Genomic DNA, 18,251 nt, shown 5'->3' on the forward strand with positions numbered 1-18,251 from the left:
CTGTGGGGAAACCGGAGCACCACCGTGCCGCCGAAAAAGTGTCCTGTATGTATAATAATATACTGTATATCGGGTAATAAAGTGTTTACATGGTGAGAATTTCAGTAATACAAATGCTTCTCTCTCTCAGACACACACACACACACACACACACACACCTGTTGCTCAAATAAACTCCTTGGACACAGGGAAGAGGAGCACTGCCACCTTCTGTCTGAAACATGAACATGGGTTTACTGACGTTGGTAATCCTCACAAATTGAGAGAAATTTAATTTCTTAATGAAAATTGCAAATTTCACTGAAGCGAAACGCACAGTTAAATTGTTAACAGTTAATAAACTGCCAGTCGGGATTTTGTGTTTTTCACGAAAGCAGCCGTTTCCATTGTTCTTTATCCAGCCTGTGATGGTTACTGGGATAGCAGGAGGACAGGGACTCTTTTATCTCTCCAGAAGGAGGATGGGTACACCATTAGCTCTGATTTTATGCAGATTTGTCATTGTCATAAAGCCACAGCTGTTGGGGGTATTCACAATTTCATGTGTCACTTCAAAGGCATTCCTATCTGTCTCGAGCGCCTCCACAACTCCTGTTGGACTGCTTAGGAATGGCTTCACACCACCGCAGGACCAGCTTGCTAGTCACGTTCTTCTCTGTGCTGCCTGAACGACAGTGGCCCTGTGTTTTGTTTCACATGTGCAACGCATTAGCCAAAGGTGGCTTTTGAATCACTTCTGGAATGTGTCATTAGCGAGCTGGTTCTGAGTCTCTTCTATTCGGAGTAGCTGAGAGGGACCTAGTGGTCTGTGGTCAGTCAGAGAGAGAGCGAGAGAGAGATAGTCTACGATGTCTTCTTGCCAGCTGTTTGCAGTTTCTCATAATGACGGCCTGTGAATCTCCCAAGCCGAACTGAAGAGTGTCAGGCTGTAGCTTGTAAGTGGTTTAAAAACATTTCTCTCCACAAAACACTCCAACAGCAAGCAGAAGTCAAGTGTAGGGCAGTTGCCTGAAAGTTGCCTTGGACTACCACTGAGCGAGAAAGATAATGCAGGTACTTTCGTAAGGTTGTAGACAAGAACAGTCTTCTATTATTAACTGGACTTACGTTATAATCTAAAATACATTTTACCACTCAACTGATTTCATCATTCTGCTGAGTGTCAAAAAAAAAAAATTTCCAGCATTTAAACTGTGTGTGTGATTCACACCCAGGGCATCATGGAATTTTTCACAATTTAGCACAACAGGAAAGTATTCTGATGACACCTACAGTATCAAACAACCAGTCCAGTTGTCTGACTGGAAATGTTTATACCATGATATTATTAACTAGTTTTAATTATTCATGATATGAGCAATCACGCACTCTGATTGGCTACTCTACAACTAGGATATTAGCTCATGTACCCTGAGTAGAGAAAAACTCTACTTGAAAACAAACCCCCCAAAAATAAAAAGCAACGAAATATGGACTGAAAGTCTTTCATGGTAAGAACACCCATCCATCCATCCATCCATCCATCATCTGTAGCCGCTTTATCCTGTTCTACAGGGTCGCAGGCAAGCTGGAGCCTATCCCAGCTGACTACGGGCGAAAGGCGGGGTACACCCTGGACAAGTCGCCAGGCCATCACAGGGCTGACACATAGACACAGACAACCATTCACACTCACATTCACACCTACGCTCAATTTAGAGTCACCAGTTAACCTAACCTAGCCTGGCAAGCCAGACTAAATGTGAATATTTAGTCTGGCCTCGATCCGTAGACATTTCCGACGGGGGTGGGAGGAACAAACCGCTGTCTTTCAAACTGTCTCTGTGCGTATAGGCCAACGCTCTGACCAATCAGCGCAACAGTGACTGTGACGTAGTCAGAGCGACAGAAAGCAGTGGGGGAGGCCTTGAAATAAATAATTTTTCAAAATGCGTATTAATTAATAAACAGGTTCTAGATATTAAGAAGTTTGGAGATAATGACCACAAGTTTGGAGTCTGTACCACATACTTAACATACACTCTTATTTTTTTCAAGTGTTTTTCAAGGGTTTGCTTAAACTGTTTTTGAGAGTTTTTATTTAGTGGTGTTTGGTGAAATAATTTCCCTTAAATTTAAAATAACGGGAAAATAAGAAACAATCAAAAAGTAATGTTTCAAAGCTGTTTATTAATTCTTCGTACTGCACAAACTAGCCCCATCCTTTTGGCTATGAGCGGAGCCAGCTGGTAGATCAGACTTTTGCCATAGCCGGTCGGCAAAACAGCGAAAACGTCCTTCTTGAAAAGGAATGAGCGGAGAGCATCTTCCTGCTCATGTTTCAACAAAAACTCCAAGTCTAATTCTTCTAAAACTGATTCCAAAGCAGAGTCAAACGAGCGCTGTTCTCTAGCCGTAGCCATCTTCCCTGTTGCGCTTTCTCCTGCGTCGCGCAGCTTTGTCGTCACTCCTGCAAAAGCCCTCCCAAAGAATCCAAACAAAAACCTTGCGTTGTGATTGGCGGGCATGATTTGATGCCCGGGGTGTTTTTGTTTATATGGTGCGAGGCTAGACCCATTCGCTAGGCAAAAATATTTTTGGCCGCTAGGCGGGTGGGTCTAGTTTACTAGGCTAAACCTAACCTGCATGTCTTTGGACTGTGGGGGAAACCAGAGCACCCGGAGGAAACCCACGCGGACACGGGGAGAACATGCAAACTCCACACAGAAAGGCCCTCGCCAGCCACAGGGCTCGAACCCGGACCTTCACTACACCACCGGAAGCGGAAATGATTTTGTCGGCTGTTTTGTATAAAGTTTTGATGTATCGACTTTGCAAAAATTAAAAATAAAAATGCTCCGTTTCTCAAAATCCAGCGAATGTGGACAGAATAAAAGAGTTATTCCACTCAATCTCGTCGTACATGGCTCATAGCCGACTACGCGCCTCATCAGCTAGCAGCTCACGCACAACTCAATTTCGTGGAATAACCGTTAAATGTAGGCCCATTTTACACGGGGATGGTCTGAAACAAAAACGCAAAAGTCCGTTTTCGTTCTCACTTTTTTCCGCGTCTACACGACCGTTTTCAAGGAGGAAATCTGCGTCTATACGGTGACGCATAAATGTGTGGAATTCAATTGGATGTGCATGCCAGGCGGCTAGGTGGTGCTGTGAAAGACCTCCGCTATGTCTGCACGCATTCGCATCGTCTTCCGTCTTGTCTGATCTGCACATCTGCGCCGCGAAAACTTTGGCTACTCTGGCTATGGTAAGTAAGAAAGTAAGTAAAAAAGTAAGAGCATACTATACCCGCCTCTGTTCATTAACGGTATATGTGCAGATTCGGTATAGATGTTCGAAGGACTCCTGGACGTTTATTAAAGCTGCCAGAGCAGCTTGAAGGTCCGTTGGATCGATGTAATCAGACATGTTCTTACTTTTTTACTTACTTTCTTACTTCCCAGGCTGGCATGTACAGCATATAACATATGTATGACGTAAATGCGTACCCGACGTGAGCAGATCCGAGCAGAGTTTCGCGTATTGGGTAGTTTAGACGGATATGCAACGGGGGCTGTTTTTAACTTATCCACTCTGGAAGGCGTTTTCAATTTTTTCCGTTTTTCAGCCTCGGAAACGCCGTCCCCGTGTAGACGAAAGGCACTTCCGATAAAATATTTAGTCGTTTTTACCCGACAGCGTCCTCGTGTAAACGGGCGCGTAGTTACTAGAGCGATGTGTGTAAATCTAAACAAACCAACAGATTCTGAAGTTTTAAGAGGTTAATAAAAGAAAAGTTTTGTGATTCTTCCTTCAGTAAGAGCACGATGAAAAGGCCTGAAGAAAGACACACCCCTATTTCTTAAGAATTTATTTATTAAGACTGAAATACCATCAGCCTGCAGTTAGTCATGGTTTCAGACTGACATGAGTTGAACTTGTGCAATACTAGAAGAAATACTAGAAGAAATGTAATTGCTGACTTCGGTCTCGAGCAGCCTGCTTTAGTGTGGTTTGTGTTTCCTGAGGTTCCTCTTAGGCTGGTGGTAAATTAGTCTGGTTTCTTCATTTGGGTATTCCCGATAATCACCGCATTTAAATCCCCCATCACGTACCCATACACGAAGGTAATGAGCTTCGGTTGACATTTGTTCCTTCTGACCTGCGGAGCCACTGTGTTCAAGATGACAACTACTAGGACCCTTTTGCACCAAACTTCTAAACATGACACATAATCATAAAGTTGGTCATATCTGAAAGCAAAAACACTGTGTTTACGTACACAGGCTCCATCGTGAAACTCACATGGTGCAAAAACAGTTCAGTTCTGAAAAGTAATGAAGTGTGATTTAGTTGCTCCCTTGAGCAAACCACATTCACATAGCCTTCTTTTTTTTTTCCTTTCTGTTTCTCTTGCGTCTGTCGGCCTGTATGTTTTCCCACAGGAAAATCTGCTGCACTCGCATCATTTATACAAGGCCATTGTCTATTTTAGAGAAGTATTTTCTGGCATGTGGATAAGGATGTGTGGCTTCCTTTGAGCACACTTCCTAATCATTACCCCAGGGAAAGGCAGACAAGGTCTTAAGCAAACAGAAAGATGAGAAAGATGAAGGCGATTACTTGCATCAAATATGTCATTATGTGGTTCTTTAACAAGTCTGGTCACTTACAGTGCATTACGGTTACATCTTTTCACATAGCATAAAGCAACCAACTAGTGCCAGAGCTGTGTCTAAACGCGTGTTCACACGGCACATATTTGCATTGATGCTGCACCGATGGATTTTGTTGCAATATATGGCTGCGTTCAGACTGCACCCTGAAACGACCCATATCCGATTTGTTATTGACAATCTGAACGACACTGATCCGATTTTTTCACATGCGACCCAGGCCGCTTGGATATGTGGTCCTAATTCCGATGCATATCCGTTATTTTCACATGCGACTGCAGTCTGACCGGACAGGTCGCATTCATGTGACCTGCACGTCATCAACAAGAGACAAACGTCACTATTCTGCGTTGGCTAGTCCCGCCTCTTTGGTGGAAAACAACAACATTTGTACAGTTTTCAGAATTTAAATAGACTTTTATAGAATTGATCAAGCTAATGGTGGATTTGGTAGGGACCTGGATGTTGATCTGTTAGCCTGATTAAATAAAACAGTTTCTATAACTGATTTATAACTTAAACCATCCTGTATTACAAGATTATAAGATTGTTCTGGAAATTTCCAGTAATTTGACACCTTCGGTCTCATTAGTCTGCTGCCCACATTAATCAGATTATTGTGTGAGTTCCGCCGCCGCCACAAAAACCACATCGCCAGGTCTCGCCTCATCTCCATGCTTTACTTGCAAACTTGAAGAGTGCGCTTTTTTTTTGTTTACGTATTACGTAGATGTGCTTATTACGTGTCAATTTGCGCATGCGGGACACTTTTGGGTCGTTTTCCGTTCATATTGGAGATCGCATACAAGTCTCATATAATTGGTAATGTGAACGGCCTAACAAAAAAATCGGATTTCACAACAAATCGGATATGGGTTGTTTCAGGTTGCAGTCTGAACATAGTGCATCTTACACCGGTGTAAATTTTGTGGAGCGTTCACACGTCACAAACCTGCTTACTAGAGAGAAGCGTGTTAGCACCGGTGCAGCCCCACTTGCGTTCACACGGCAGTTTTTGCGACCGTGCTATACGATAGTAATAATGCGGAAATGAAATATGCGCATGCGTGAAAATGTACTTCCTTTTCCCGGTTGTCATGGCATCACCAAGTGCCGGGAAAACAACGTGGATGAAGACACCAGTGTTGCCAGATACTGCTGACGATTTCCAGCCCTAAATATGTTCAAATCCGCCAAAATGCACTTAAAACCGCCCAATCTGGCAACACTGGAAGACACGCAGTTCTGTTGTTGTTGATATTCGCCATTTTGGAAGCGTAAAATAGCAGGATACAAATTATGCAACGCCCGTATGTAATCAACTCTCCTCACGCGTAGCGAGTCTACCCCTGTAGTGTTCAGGCGTCCCATTTTATATCGGTGCTGCCCCGCAAACTAGCATTTACTCCGGAGTAAATTTCTTAAACCACCTCCCGAGCAGGGTTAGATTTGCACCGGTTTAAGCAGCTTTCAGGGGCTACACCGGTATAACTTTGTACCATGTGAACGCTCTACCGGGGCAGCCCCGGTGCTACACCGGAGTAAAAGTTGCCGTGTGAACACCCCTTAAGTGGAAAAACTACTCCAATTTGCTTCAACTCTCATTTTAGTAAGCATCTCTGCAGCCAGTAGAGGGAGCCACAGCACTTTGACTTGTGGTTATTTTGAGGACATGTTGTGGTTTTTTAAATCACAAAATAGTGACCGGGCGGCACGGTGGTGTAGTGGTTAGCGCTGTCGCCTCACAGCAAGAAGGTCCTGGGTTCGAGCCCCGGGGCCGGCGAGGGCCTTTCTGTGTGGAGTTTGCATGTTCTCCCCGTGTCCGCGTGGGTTTCCTCCGGGTGCTCCGGTTTCCCCCACAGTCCAAAGACATGCAGGTTAGGTTAACTGGTGACTCTAAATTGACCGTAGGTGTGAATGTGAGTGTGAATGGTTGTCTGTGTCTATGTGTCAGCCCTGTGATGACCTGGCGACTTGTCCAGGGTGTACCCCACCTTTCGCCCGTAGTCAGCTGGGATAGGCTCCAGCTTGCCTGCGACCCTGTAGAAGGATAAAGCGGCTAGAGATAATGAGATGAGATGAGATGAAAATAGTGACCTACATCGTAACCACACAGCCAGACAGTCTTTTGAGTGCAATAACCACATCTTTCATTCATCTCTTTGGAGGAAAAATAGGACAGAATCACATGAGAAGCCTAATCAAATTACAGCGGTCATGTGGAGGCCTCAGAAGCTCAAAAAGAGCTGAGAAGTTCGCAGTGTTGGCACAGGAAGCCCTGGTTCACAAGTCACAGGGGAAAGGCGAGACTGTGTATAAGAGGCATTGTGAGGATGAATCATGTCAAAGAATGAACAAAAACCCGAATAGTGCAGAGTCAGTGATCTCGTTCTAGTCAGCAACACATTTTAGTTTCTCCTTAAGACCAGCTCCCAGCAAACAGCTCTGAAATATGTCAGAAAAGCAGAAGTGTAGATTATTATATCAACTATCAACACCAATCTGTTCATCCACTGCATAATTTGCTTGTCACTGAATGTATAGAGGCGGCACGGTGGTGTAGTGGTTCGCACTGTTGCCTCACAGCAAGAAGGTCCGGGTTCAAGCCCCGTGGCCGGCGAGGGCCTTTCTGTGTGGAGTTTACATGTTCTCCCCGTGTCCGCGTGGGTTTCCTCCGGGCGCTCCGGTTTCCCCCACAGTCCAAAGACATGCAGGTTAGGTTAACTGGTGACTCTAAATTGACCGTAGGTGTGTGTGAGAGTGTGAATGGTTGTCTGTGTCTATGTGTCAGCCCTGTGATGACCTGGCGACTTGTCCAGGGTGTACCCCGCCTTTCACCCGTAGTCAGCTGGGATAGGCTCCAGCTTGGCTGTGACCCTGACTAGGATAAGTGGTTATGGATAATGGATGGATGGATGGATGGATGGAAAAGTCACATTGATTCTCATCTCATTATCTGTAGCCGCTTTATCCTGTTCTACAGGGTCGCAGGCAAGCTGGAGCCTATCCCAGCTGACTACGGGCGAAAGGCGGGGTACACCCTGGACAAGTCGCCAGGTCATCACAGGGCTGACACATAGACACAGACAACCATTCACACTCACATTCACACCTACGGTCAATTTAGAGTCACCAGTTAACCTAACCTGCATGTCTTTGGACTGTGGGGGAAAACGGAGCACCCGGAGGAAACCCACGCGGACACGGGGAGAACATGCAAACTCCACACAGAAAGGCCCTCGCCGGCCACGGGGCTCGAACCCGGATCTTCTTGCTGTGAGGCGACAGCGCTAACCACTACACCACCGTGCCGCCGCCAGTTATTGTATTTAACTTTATTGTATTGTCACTGGTTGATGGTGGGGGTGTGTACATGGGTGTGGGTATTTAAGATTTGTAGTAACACTGATGTACTTGAGCACACTGAGGAAAGCACACGCCAAAACAGGTCAATTAAAGAGCACGCTGAGGAAGGCACATGCCGAAACGCATCTGTGTGAAAAAAATATAGTACGGTATTTAAAGTAAAATCATAGGATTTTTCAGAGTTGCATATCTTCAGTTAGTTATTTATCTATTTTGCTTTGGTGGTGCCTCTGAATGAAAGTGCATAATTGTTTATCTTCTTTACTCTGATCTGTTTAAAGTGCTCCTCTTTTCTTAGTATTCTCATGTTCAATCTTCAGATTAGCTTTGCTACCTGTGGTACCAGGACCATGTATAATATTAACTTGCAAAATCAATAAAGTCTTGAATGTATCTATTGTATGGCCATAAGTGTTTATTTATATATATATATATATATACACAATGTCTTGCAGGATCATGTGAAATCCAAAACGTGTCAAATACATGAATGAGAGCACGACTGCGCACAGCAAGAGCTCAATCTCCTGTTACAGTGCTGAGCGTAAATGAGTGCACCCCCTTTGAAAAGTAACATTTTAAACAATATCTCAATGAACACAAACAATTTCCAAAATGTTGACAAGACAAAGTTTAATATAACATCTGTTTAACTTATAACGTGAAAGTAAGGTTAATAATATAAACTTAGATCACACATTTTTCAGTTTTACTCAAATTAGGGTGGTGCAAAAATGAGTACACCCCACAACAAAAACTACTACATCTAGTACTTTGTATGGCCTCCATGATTTTTAATGACAGCACCAAGTCTTCTAGGCATGGAATGAACAAGTTGGCGACATTTTGCAACATCAATCTTTTTCCATTCTTCAACAATGACCTCTTTTAGTGACTGGATGCTGGATGGAGAGTGATGCTCAACTTGTCTCTTCAGAATTCCCCAAAGAAAATAATTTCTTTACACCACAAAGGTGAAGGCTACAAGAAGATCAGCAAAGCTTTACTTATCAGTCAGAATACTGTAGCAAAAGTGGTACAAAAATTTAAGAAAGCTGGAACTGCAACCATCTCACAGAGACGTCCAGGTCGTCCACGGAAGTTAACACCTCGACAGGAGCGTCTTCTGATGACAAGGGTTGAAGAAAATCGGCATGCAAGTTCACTGCAGTTATCTAAAGAAGTAGAAAACCAAACTGGGGTGACTATTTCCCGTGACACAATACGGCGTACACTGCAGAGGAATGGCATGCATGGATGCCGTCCACGAAAGAAGCCTCTCCTAAAGCCCAGGCACAAAAAAGCCCACCTAGAGTTTGCCAGGACCCATGCTGACAAAGATGAAGACTACTGGGACTCTATACTCTGGAGTGATGAGACCAAGATAAATGTTTTTGGAACTGATGGCTTCAAAACTGTATGGCATCGCAAAGGTGAGGAATGCAAAGAAAAATGCATGGTGCCTACAGTGAAACATGGTGGTGGCAGTGTCCTTATGTGGGGCTGCATGAGTGCTGCTGGTGTCGGGGAGCTGCATTTCACTAATGGCATCATGAATTCACAGATGTATTGTTCTATACTGAAAGAGAAGATGCTACCATCACTTCGTGCCCTTGGTCATCGTGCACTTTTCCAACATGAATAAACACACATCTAAGGCCACTGTTGGATTTCTGAAGAAGAACAGGGTGAAAGTGATTCAGTGGCCAAGTACCGTATGTCTCCTGATCTGAACCCAATCGAACACCTATGGGGAATTCTGAAGAGACAAGTTGAGCATCACTCTCCATCCAGCATCCAGTCACTAAAAGAGGTCATTGTTGAAGAATGGAAAAAGATTGATGTTGCAAAATGTCGCCAACTTGTTCATTCCATGCCTAGAAGACTTGGTGCTGTCATTAAAAATCATGGAGGCCAGACAAAGTACTAGATGTAGTAGTTTTTGTTGTGGGGTGTACTCATTTTTGCACCACCCTAATTTGAGTAAAACTGAAAAAATGTGTAATCCAAGTTATATTATTAACCTTACTTTCACATTATAAGTTAAACAGATGTTATATTAAACTTTGTCTTTTCAACATTTTGGAAATTAATTGTGTTCGAGATATTGTTTAAAATGTTACTTTTCAAAGGGGGTGCACTCATTTACGCTCAGCACTGTAGATTATCTTGTCAGCTGGTGATAATGTGGTTCTGTGAAGGATTTTTACAGAATATCACCAGGACCAAATCAATAAAACTTCACTGGTACTGTACAAAAAGTGCTCAATGTTGAAACATGAGCAACCGCATGACGAATGTAGTCTGTAGATTAATATTAATTAATCCAAATTAGCATTCATTTTAATTTCATTAAACAGAAGAAATTAAAGATCATACACCCTGTACCACCTTCTAATTTTTTAATCAATGATCTGCAGAATGCAGGTATACTTTTGAAAGGGGGAAAAAAAAAAAGAGTCGATATGTTTTCAGTCAGTTTTAATCTCAGTCATATGGAAAGTGTCGAGGTACAAATTAAAATAATGATACATTATGTAACTGAAAGAATACACATATACAACAAAATAATTTTGACCAAAGAGGCAGACGGTTCAAAAGACACGTTTAAATCAAGAGCTACTGAAGGAGGACAAACTGTTGGGTGTTGTGTGTAAAATGTTGGACGCAAGAGATTTTTTGTTACAAGTAGAGGTGGGACTGGGACTCAGGCACAAACATTCAGGTATAAACACAACCCCGATTTTCAAAAAAAGTTGGGACGCTGTGTAAAACATAAATTAAAAACAGAATGAAATCATCTGCAGATCATTTTCAATGTATATTCAACGCAAGATATTTAAATGTTCAAACTTGCCTGTAATATGTTCCAAAAAAGTTGGGACCGGGGCATGTTTACACCTGTGTTACATCACCTTTTCTTTTAACAACACTCAGTAAGTGTTTGGGAACAGAGGACACAAACTGCTGAAGGTCTGAACATGAAATTTTTTCCCATCCTTGCTTGATATACGACTTCAGTTGCTCAACAGTCCAGGATCTCCGCTATCGTATTTTGTGCTTCATAATGCACCACACATTTTCAAAGGGAGGCAGGCCAGTTTAGCACCTGCACTCTTTACTATGCAGCCATGCTGTTGTAACACATGTAGAATGTGACTTGGCACTGTCTTGCTGGAATAAGCAGGGATGTCCCTGTAAAAGATGCCGTCTGGATGGCAGCATATGGTGCTCCAAAACCCGTATGTCCCTTTCAGCATTAATGGTGCCTTCACAGATGGCCATGGGTAATAACACACCCCCGTACCATCACAGATGTTGGCTTTTATACTTTGCACTGGTAACAATCTGGATGGTCCTTTTCCTCTTCAGCCCGGAGGACACAATGTCCATGATTTCCCAAAACAATTAAAAGTGTTGACTTCTCAGACCACAGCACACATTTCCAATTTGCGTCAGTTCATCTCAGATTAGCGCAGACCCAGGGAATTCGGCGGCATTTCTGGATGCTGAATGTTGTTAATATATGGCTTTGCTTTGCGATAGATGCAGGGACGAGCTGTATTTACAGACAACGGTTTTCCGAAGTGTTCCTGAGCCCACGTAGTAATTTCCTTCATACGAACATGTCGGTTTTTAATGCAGTGCCACTTGAGGGATCGAAGGTCACAGTTGTTCAGTGTTGGTTTTTGGCCTTGCCCCTAATGTGCAGAGATTTCTCTGGATTCTCTGAATCTTTTGATGATATTATGGATTGCTGATGGTGAAATCCATAAATTCCTTGCAACTGTACATTGAAAAACATCGTTCTTAAACTGTTGGACTATTTGCCCATGCAGTTTTTCACAAAGTGATGAACCTCGCCCCTTCCTTGCTTGTGAACAACTGAGCCTTTCCAATTACCAATTAACATGTTTACCTGTAGAATGTTCCAAACAGGTGTTTGAGCTTCTACAACTTTCCCAGTCTTTTGCTGCCCTGTCACAACTTTTTTTTTTGAATGACTAACAGGCATCAAATTCAGAATAAGTGCATATTTCCAAAAAATCAAAACAATCAAGTTTATCAGCCTGAACATTAAATATCTTGTCTTTGTATTATATTCAACTGACTATAGCTCAAAAAGGATTTGCAAATCGCTGTTTTCAAATTCGGTTATTACCATTTTATAAAAGTTTATAATTTTTAATAACGCATCTCAACGTTTTTGGAACTGGGGTTGTATTTACTTTGGAATACAAAGTATGAATAACACACTCATACCTATATTTGCACTCACACTTTTTTTTTAGTGACCTATTCCTCATTACCTTCCCCTCAGGTTTGTTTGGCCCTATGAAATTAGAAATGTAAACCATTTGGGTTATGAATGCCATTCTTTTGTTTCATAGGAGAAAATTCAGGAGGGCAAATCCAAAGTGCAACACTGTGTACACACACGATACGTGATGACAACAATAATCAAGTTGAACAAAATAAAAACAATAAATTAACAAATTTACCAATATCTTCCAATAATCAATTTAAAGAACTGAATCAATATTAAATTTAGTCATCATGTAGATATGTAATTTGTACAGAAATAAATTGCTTTAAACAACAGCATGGTGGAAAAATAAAGTTTCCAAATGCATAAGTAATTTACGCCAATGTTTTTTAGGGTTCAATTAATTATTGCTATGTAATTAACACAATAATACATGAATACAATGGTCATCCAACCAAATGCAGTACAAATATTATCTGTCCTTTAAAAGAACGCCAACAGTTTAGTTTGGTGTTCATGGGTCTCTGGACGTATAAAGGGACGGCGCGGTGGTGCAGCAGGTTGCGATACTGCTTCACAGCTCCAAGGTCCCTGGTTCAATCCTGAGCTTGAGTTCTTGAGACGTAGCAAATGTTCTTAATGTCCATCTGAATTCCCTCCCAAAACACATGCCAGTGAAGTGGCTACTCTAGACTGCTCCTGCAATGGACTGGTGTCCTATTAAGGGTGTATTCCCATGCCAACTGTTCCCGGGACATTCATCTGGAAGATGGATGTGTATGTGTGAAGAATATTACGTTTCCTCCATACCTACTGCACCAAGTCACTATCTGAGCTCACAGATGCCTGTTTGGAAGTGCTACATGTTTTAGCAACAGGTTTATCCAAAGTGCAACAGATTACAAAGTGTTAAATTTCTGTATAAAACAAACTGCTAAGATGATTGTCAAATATATAGGATTATCTTTTATCCAACTGCCAACACAGTCATATAAATAGTGCTGAGGAAATACCACAAAATATTATTTGCAATTAACTTCCATTGTTCGTGTTAATGATGTAAGAGAAGCAGCATAATTCTGCCACTAACTGTACAACGCTTAAACCCTTTCTCTGCTTCAAACTACTACAATGCAAAATACTGCAGAAGTGTAATTGTCACTTGTTTTGTTAAAAAAAAAATACAGTTTACAGAAACAAAAATTCACAATTTTTTTTAATCCAGGTAAAATATTTGGCCTCGCCTATCTTCAAAAAACAGTGAAACACAGCAGTCCACATTAGAAGTAAATTAATAACATTAGAATCATGTGTCATAAATCATATCCCATATTAAAATTATTGAGCTTCCATAGTATAATGGGTTATTTGTCATCATAGCTATGAAAATTATGTGCTTTAGCCTTTTGTACCATAAGTGCAGTTTCACTCACTCACTCACAGTGCTCTGACCTGCATTACTCTGGGGTGGGTTTCCCGACAGCATTGCCCTTTAGGGCTAAAGAGCGAGTTGAAAGACTCTCTGAAGCAAGAACGTTGTCTCTGTATGTGGTTTTCCCGAAATCACTCATAAGAAGGAGACTAAAGAGCAACAGGACGAAAAGCACCTTTGCAGTACACGTCCCCAATACAGGCATTAGTGGTTGCCAAATCCAGTCGATGAGGTCACATTGTGTTCGTTTTTTACCAAAAAACAATGAAACGTGTGTAAAATATGTTAATATATTGTATCATGTGCGGCACGGTGGTGTAGTGGTTAGCGCTGTCGCCTCACAGCAAGAAGGTCCGGGTTCGAGCCCAGCGGCCGGCGAGGGCCTTTCTGTGTGGAGTTTGCATGTTCTCCCCGTGTCCGCGTGGGTTTCCTCCGGGTGCTCCGGTTTCCCCCACAGTCCAAAGACATGCAGGTTAGGTTAACTGGTGACTCTAAATTGACCGTAGGTGTGAATGTGAGTGTGAATGGTTGTCTGTGTCTATGTGCAGCCCTGTGATGACCTGGCGACTTGTCCAGGGTGTACCCCGCCTTCGCCCGTAGTCAGCTGGGATAGGCTCCAGCTTGCCTGCGACCCTGTAGAACAGGATAAAGCGGCTACAGATAATTAGATGAGATATTGTATCATCATTAAGCATTACAGATATAATGTGATAATTAATAAATGAAACTATTTAACATTTCTGGCCCCCCCAAGCGTGGTTTTTAATTAAATGAAAAAAAAAATGTTCACCCGACAGAAGAAGAAACCTTTGTCACATGCACAGTGAAATTCATCCTCTGCATTTAACCCATCTGAAGCAGTGAACACACGCACTCAGAGCAGTGGGCAGCCACACCAGAGCGCCCGGGGAGCAGTCGGGGTCAGGTACCTTGCTCAAGGCCGCCCCATGTTAACTTAACTGCATGTCTTTGGGGGAAACCGGAGCACCCGGAGGAAACCCACGCAGACACGGGGAGAACATGCAAACTCCACACAGAAAGGCCTTTGCTGGCCTCGAACCCAGAACCTTCTTGCTGTGAGGCAGCAGTGCTAACCACTACACCACCATGCCGCCCTATGAGCAAATAATAAATTAAACAATTAACCCTTTCACTACAGCACAACTTTTTTCCAGAAGGGGTTTACCTACTACAGTGAGGTTGCAATAGCAGGTGTGCAGTAGTGAAAGGGTTAATGATTAAAGAGTAAAATGTTTTCCCTGTGCTCGCTCGTTAGTTAAGTAATCAAGAGCTTAATTTCCCCTGTAAATTGGCATGCAGCTGAGTGGTACCTGGTATGTGCAATGGAGGAGAGAAGAAAAAAAAAAAACACGGAAATCCGCCTTCACAAAGGAGGACTTGAACATTTTGTTGGATGCCGTGGAACACCATAAGGACGTGCTTTTCACAAAATCGAAGAGCCACTCGACAAATAAGATGAAAAAGCAATTGTGGAAGTCCATCGCAGCGCAAATAAGTGCTTTAAGCACTCAGCCAAGGAGTGCAGAGGACGTCAGGAAGAAGGGGCAGAACTTCTCCAGCCTAGCTAAGAGGCGAGGAGCAGTGGTGAAGACAGAGATAGAGACAGGGTGACCGGAAGTGGCATGTCCACTGTGGCTCTACTGACTTCGGAGGAAGAACGCGTCCTCGCGATGCTGAGGCAAACAGCCACAGAGGGCATACCTGGGGGCATTGATGTCTGTGGGAAGGAGGTGTCTGTGCCAACACCTGCATCCCTCTCCTACGACCACAGTGTCTCCCCATCCCTCAGCTCCCACAGCCCCGCTGCCTCCTCATCCCCAGGCCCCTCTCAGCAGACCACTTCCCTGGCTGCAGGCAGCCAGAGTACAGCTGGCATCGAGTGTCGGTGCAGCCGGTAGCTGCTGAACATTGAGTAGGAGCGGCTCCAGATAGAGAAGGATCGGCTGCAGTGCATTCGAGACGGGCATGGCCAAAAGGAGAGGCATCATAATGAACGGATGGGCCTTAAACAGGCAAAAGTGGACCTGATGGCCAGACAGGTGGACCTGGCAGAGGCAGTTTCAGAGGCCCTCTATTTCAGTGCCCATTCTTCTGCCCTCTCAGCAAGCGAAGCCATTAATGTAATTGCACAGTTTATATGGGGCAATTTTATATGATAATGAATGCTAACATCCTCTTCTATTCCTGTAGATGCTGCACCTGCTGACCAGCATACTTTATCCGAAACCTAAACGCTTTTCTCTGCTCAATAAATGTCTTCATTTCACTTGAGTGCTGTTTTTGTTTAGTTTTTCTGCCTTGTTCTTAAAAACCTCACATGCAATATTCATTCATCACACCTGGGGTAAGCCTACATTGAGCCACTTTCTATAATACCACCGAGCTTAATATCATATTTTACAGTGTACGTTAACGAAGTCAAGTCTGAAGTACAATATTTAAGCCATGCTATAATCGCCATGCTTTTATAGAAGCCACTGTATTATATTCTTGGGTGTCATGGTTAGGAAGGCTCTCTGTAAACAACAAGAACTCTCTTAAGCCCGGCGCACATGGGCGATTTTCCGCCGCTTGGTCGCGCAACTTTTTGACGCAAGCAAAAAATTGCTTCGCATGCGGATATTTGCAACGGTGTTTTTTTGTTGCTTGCGACAGATCGCTGGTGTCAAACATGCTTGAAATTCTGGGACCAAAAAAAAAAGTCGCCAGTCACTGACTTGTTGCGGCGATATCGCCTCCAAAGGCTACGCCAATCCCCGCCCGCAAGGTAGTCACATGATTTCCATATGACTTGCATCCCCCTCCCTGGGCCATTATTAAAAAAATGTTCTGTTTCCGGTCCACCGGCCGGGTGAGTGCTGTTTGTGCGGTTGAAATTTTTTTTTTAACGCCCGTTTTTCGACATTTTTTTCGGGTTCGTAAATCTAAAATCGAACTTGACATTTATGCATCCCGCGCAGAATATAGAATCGAATCAGCTCTGCGCATGCGCCGTGCGGCACAAAAAAATGGCAGCCACCATGAAGGAAGGAGATCCAGAGTTTTCAAACATTTGCTTAAGTGTGAAATCCCAAAATGGTATTCTAGCGAACAACAAAATAGTAAAGATTCAGAAAAACAAATCATTCAGTGATCATTTTAATAGTGTAATTTCATCCGAACTAGGCCTAACGCTCGATTTAGAACTACAAAAAGTCCGTGTGTCGGACCATCACAAACCGTTACTGGAAAATTCGTTTGATCTTGATCCATCCGAGACGTTACAAACAGCTTTTGAGTTTTGTTATGCGAAATTCATTACCTACTTTGTTAACGACCCTGACAGATCTGTAGGAGAACCTAATAGATCTATTCAAAATGAGAACGGAACTGAACAAAAAAAATGCGTTTACGGAACTAATGCAGGTTGGCTGGACGGAATTAAAAACTGTGTCTGTAGCAAATAAAAAGAACGAATTACACAACGAAATTATAAAAGACATCCAGAGAGAAGGACCTTGTCTATCTAGACATACTGGCCAAACTGAAGGAACAAATGTAGTAATGAACATTACAAACTGCTTGTGGTATTTAGACGGCCGCCAGGACATAATCAAAGAGGCAGTGAAATGCCGAGGACCATCTGTGGTGACGCCTGTTCCTGCACGGTAGGTTTTATAATAATAAAGTTTTTGTACAAGTTTCAGTTGATTAAACTGTCATATTATTAAATGTGTCTGCTTTTGTAATAAAAGTACTGAAAGAAAAAGCAAACACAGCATTGCGATTTCTTATCCATCCATATTATATTAGTGCTGTCAAAAATGTCGCGTTATTAACGTGGTAACTTGACTCAATTTTAACGGCGATAATTTTTTTATCGCGAGATTAACGCTCTGTGACATGATGCCACGCCCCGCACAGCCAGAGTCCTCTGCCCTCCCCCGAAGAGCCACGGTGCTCGGCTTAGGTTTCGTTTTCCCATCGGCGGCTCCAGCCGCACTTTGCAGTGGCTGTGACAAGACGTGTTATGCTCTGCAATAAAAAAAAAAAAAAAAAAACATTGGTACAACCAGTGCTCGAACTATGCCGATATTTTTGGGGGGTCCCTTTTTTTCCCTGGGGGGTGGGGGGGGTGCTTGCGCTTGTCTCAGAGCGCGGATCTCCATCGTGCGCTCACTTCGGATATGCAAATGCTTCCCGTTACACACGATTGCTATGTCAATAAACATCATTTTGCCAATATTTTAGAGACTCCCCAACATTTCCCAAATCATGTTTTCAAGGGATCTCATGTCTGTTTCAGGGGATCTCGGATCCCCCGAGTATCCCCGTAGTTCGAACGGTGAGCAAGCCCATTCACTTTTTTATGCTGATAAGAGAATTACATGGTTTTTCATGTGACAAAAATGTGCGATTAAATTGCGATTAATCGCGAGTTAACTATGACAGTCGCGACATTAATCGCGATTAAATATTTTAATCGCTTGACAGCACTAATATATATATATATATATATATATATATA

General features: G+C 42.9%; 1 protein-coding gene across 1 annotated transcript in view; it reads right to left on the reverse strand.

Moving 5' to 3' along the window:
• Window positions 1–10,503: 10,503 nt before the first annotated feature.
• ahr1a (aryl hydrocarbon receptor 1a) overlaps window positions 10,504–18,251 on the reverse strand; it is an 88,467-nt gene continuing 80,719 nt past the window's right edge. Inside the window, exon 12 of the mRNA XM_060921790.1 lies at window positions 10,504–13,053. The gene's annotated coding sequence lies outside the window, so the exon portion shown is untranslated. The remainder of the gene's footprint in view (window positions 13,054–18,251) is intronic.

The sequence above is a fragment of the Neoarius graeffei genome, chromosome 5 (assembly GCF_027579695.1).
Source record: "Neoarius graeffei isolate fNeoGra1 chromosome 5, fNeoGra1.pri, whole genome shotgun sequence".
Classification (NCBI taxonomy): Eukaryota; Metazoa; Chordata; class Actinopteri; order Siluriformes; family Ariidae; genus Neoarius; species Neoarius graeffei.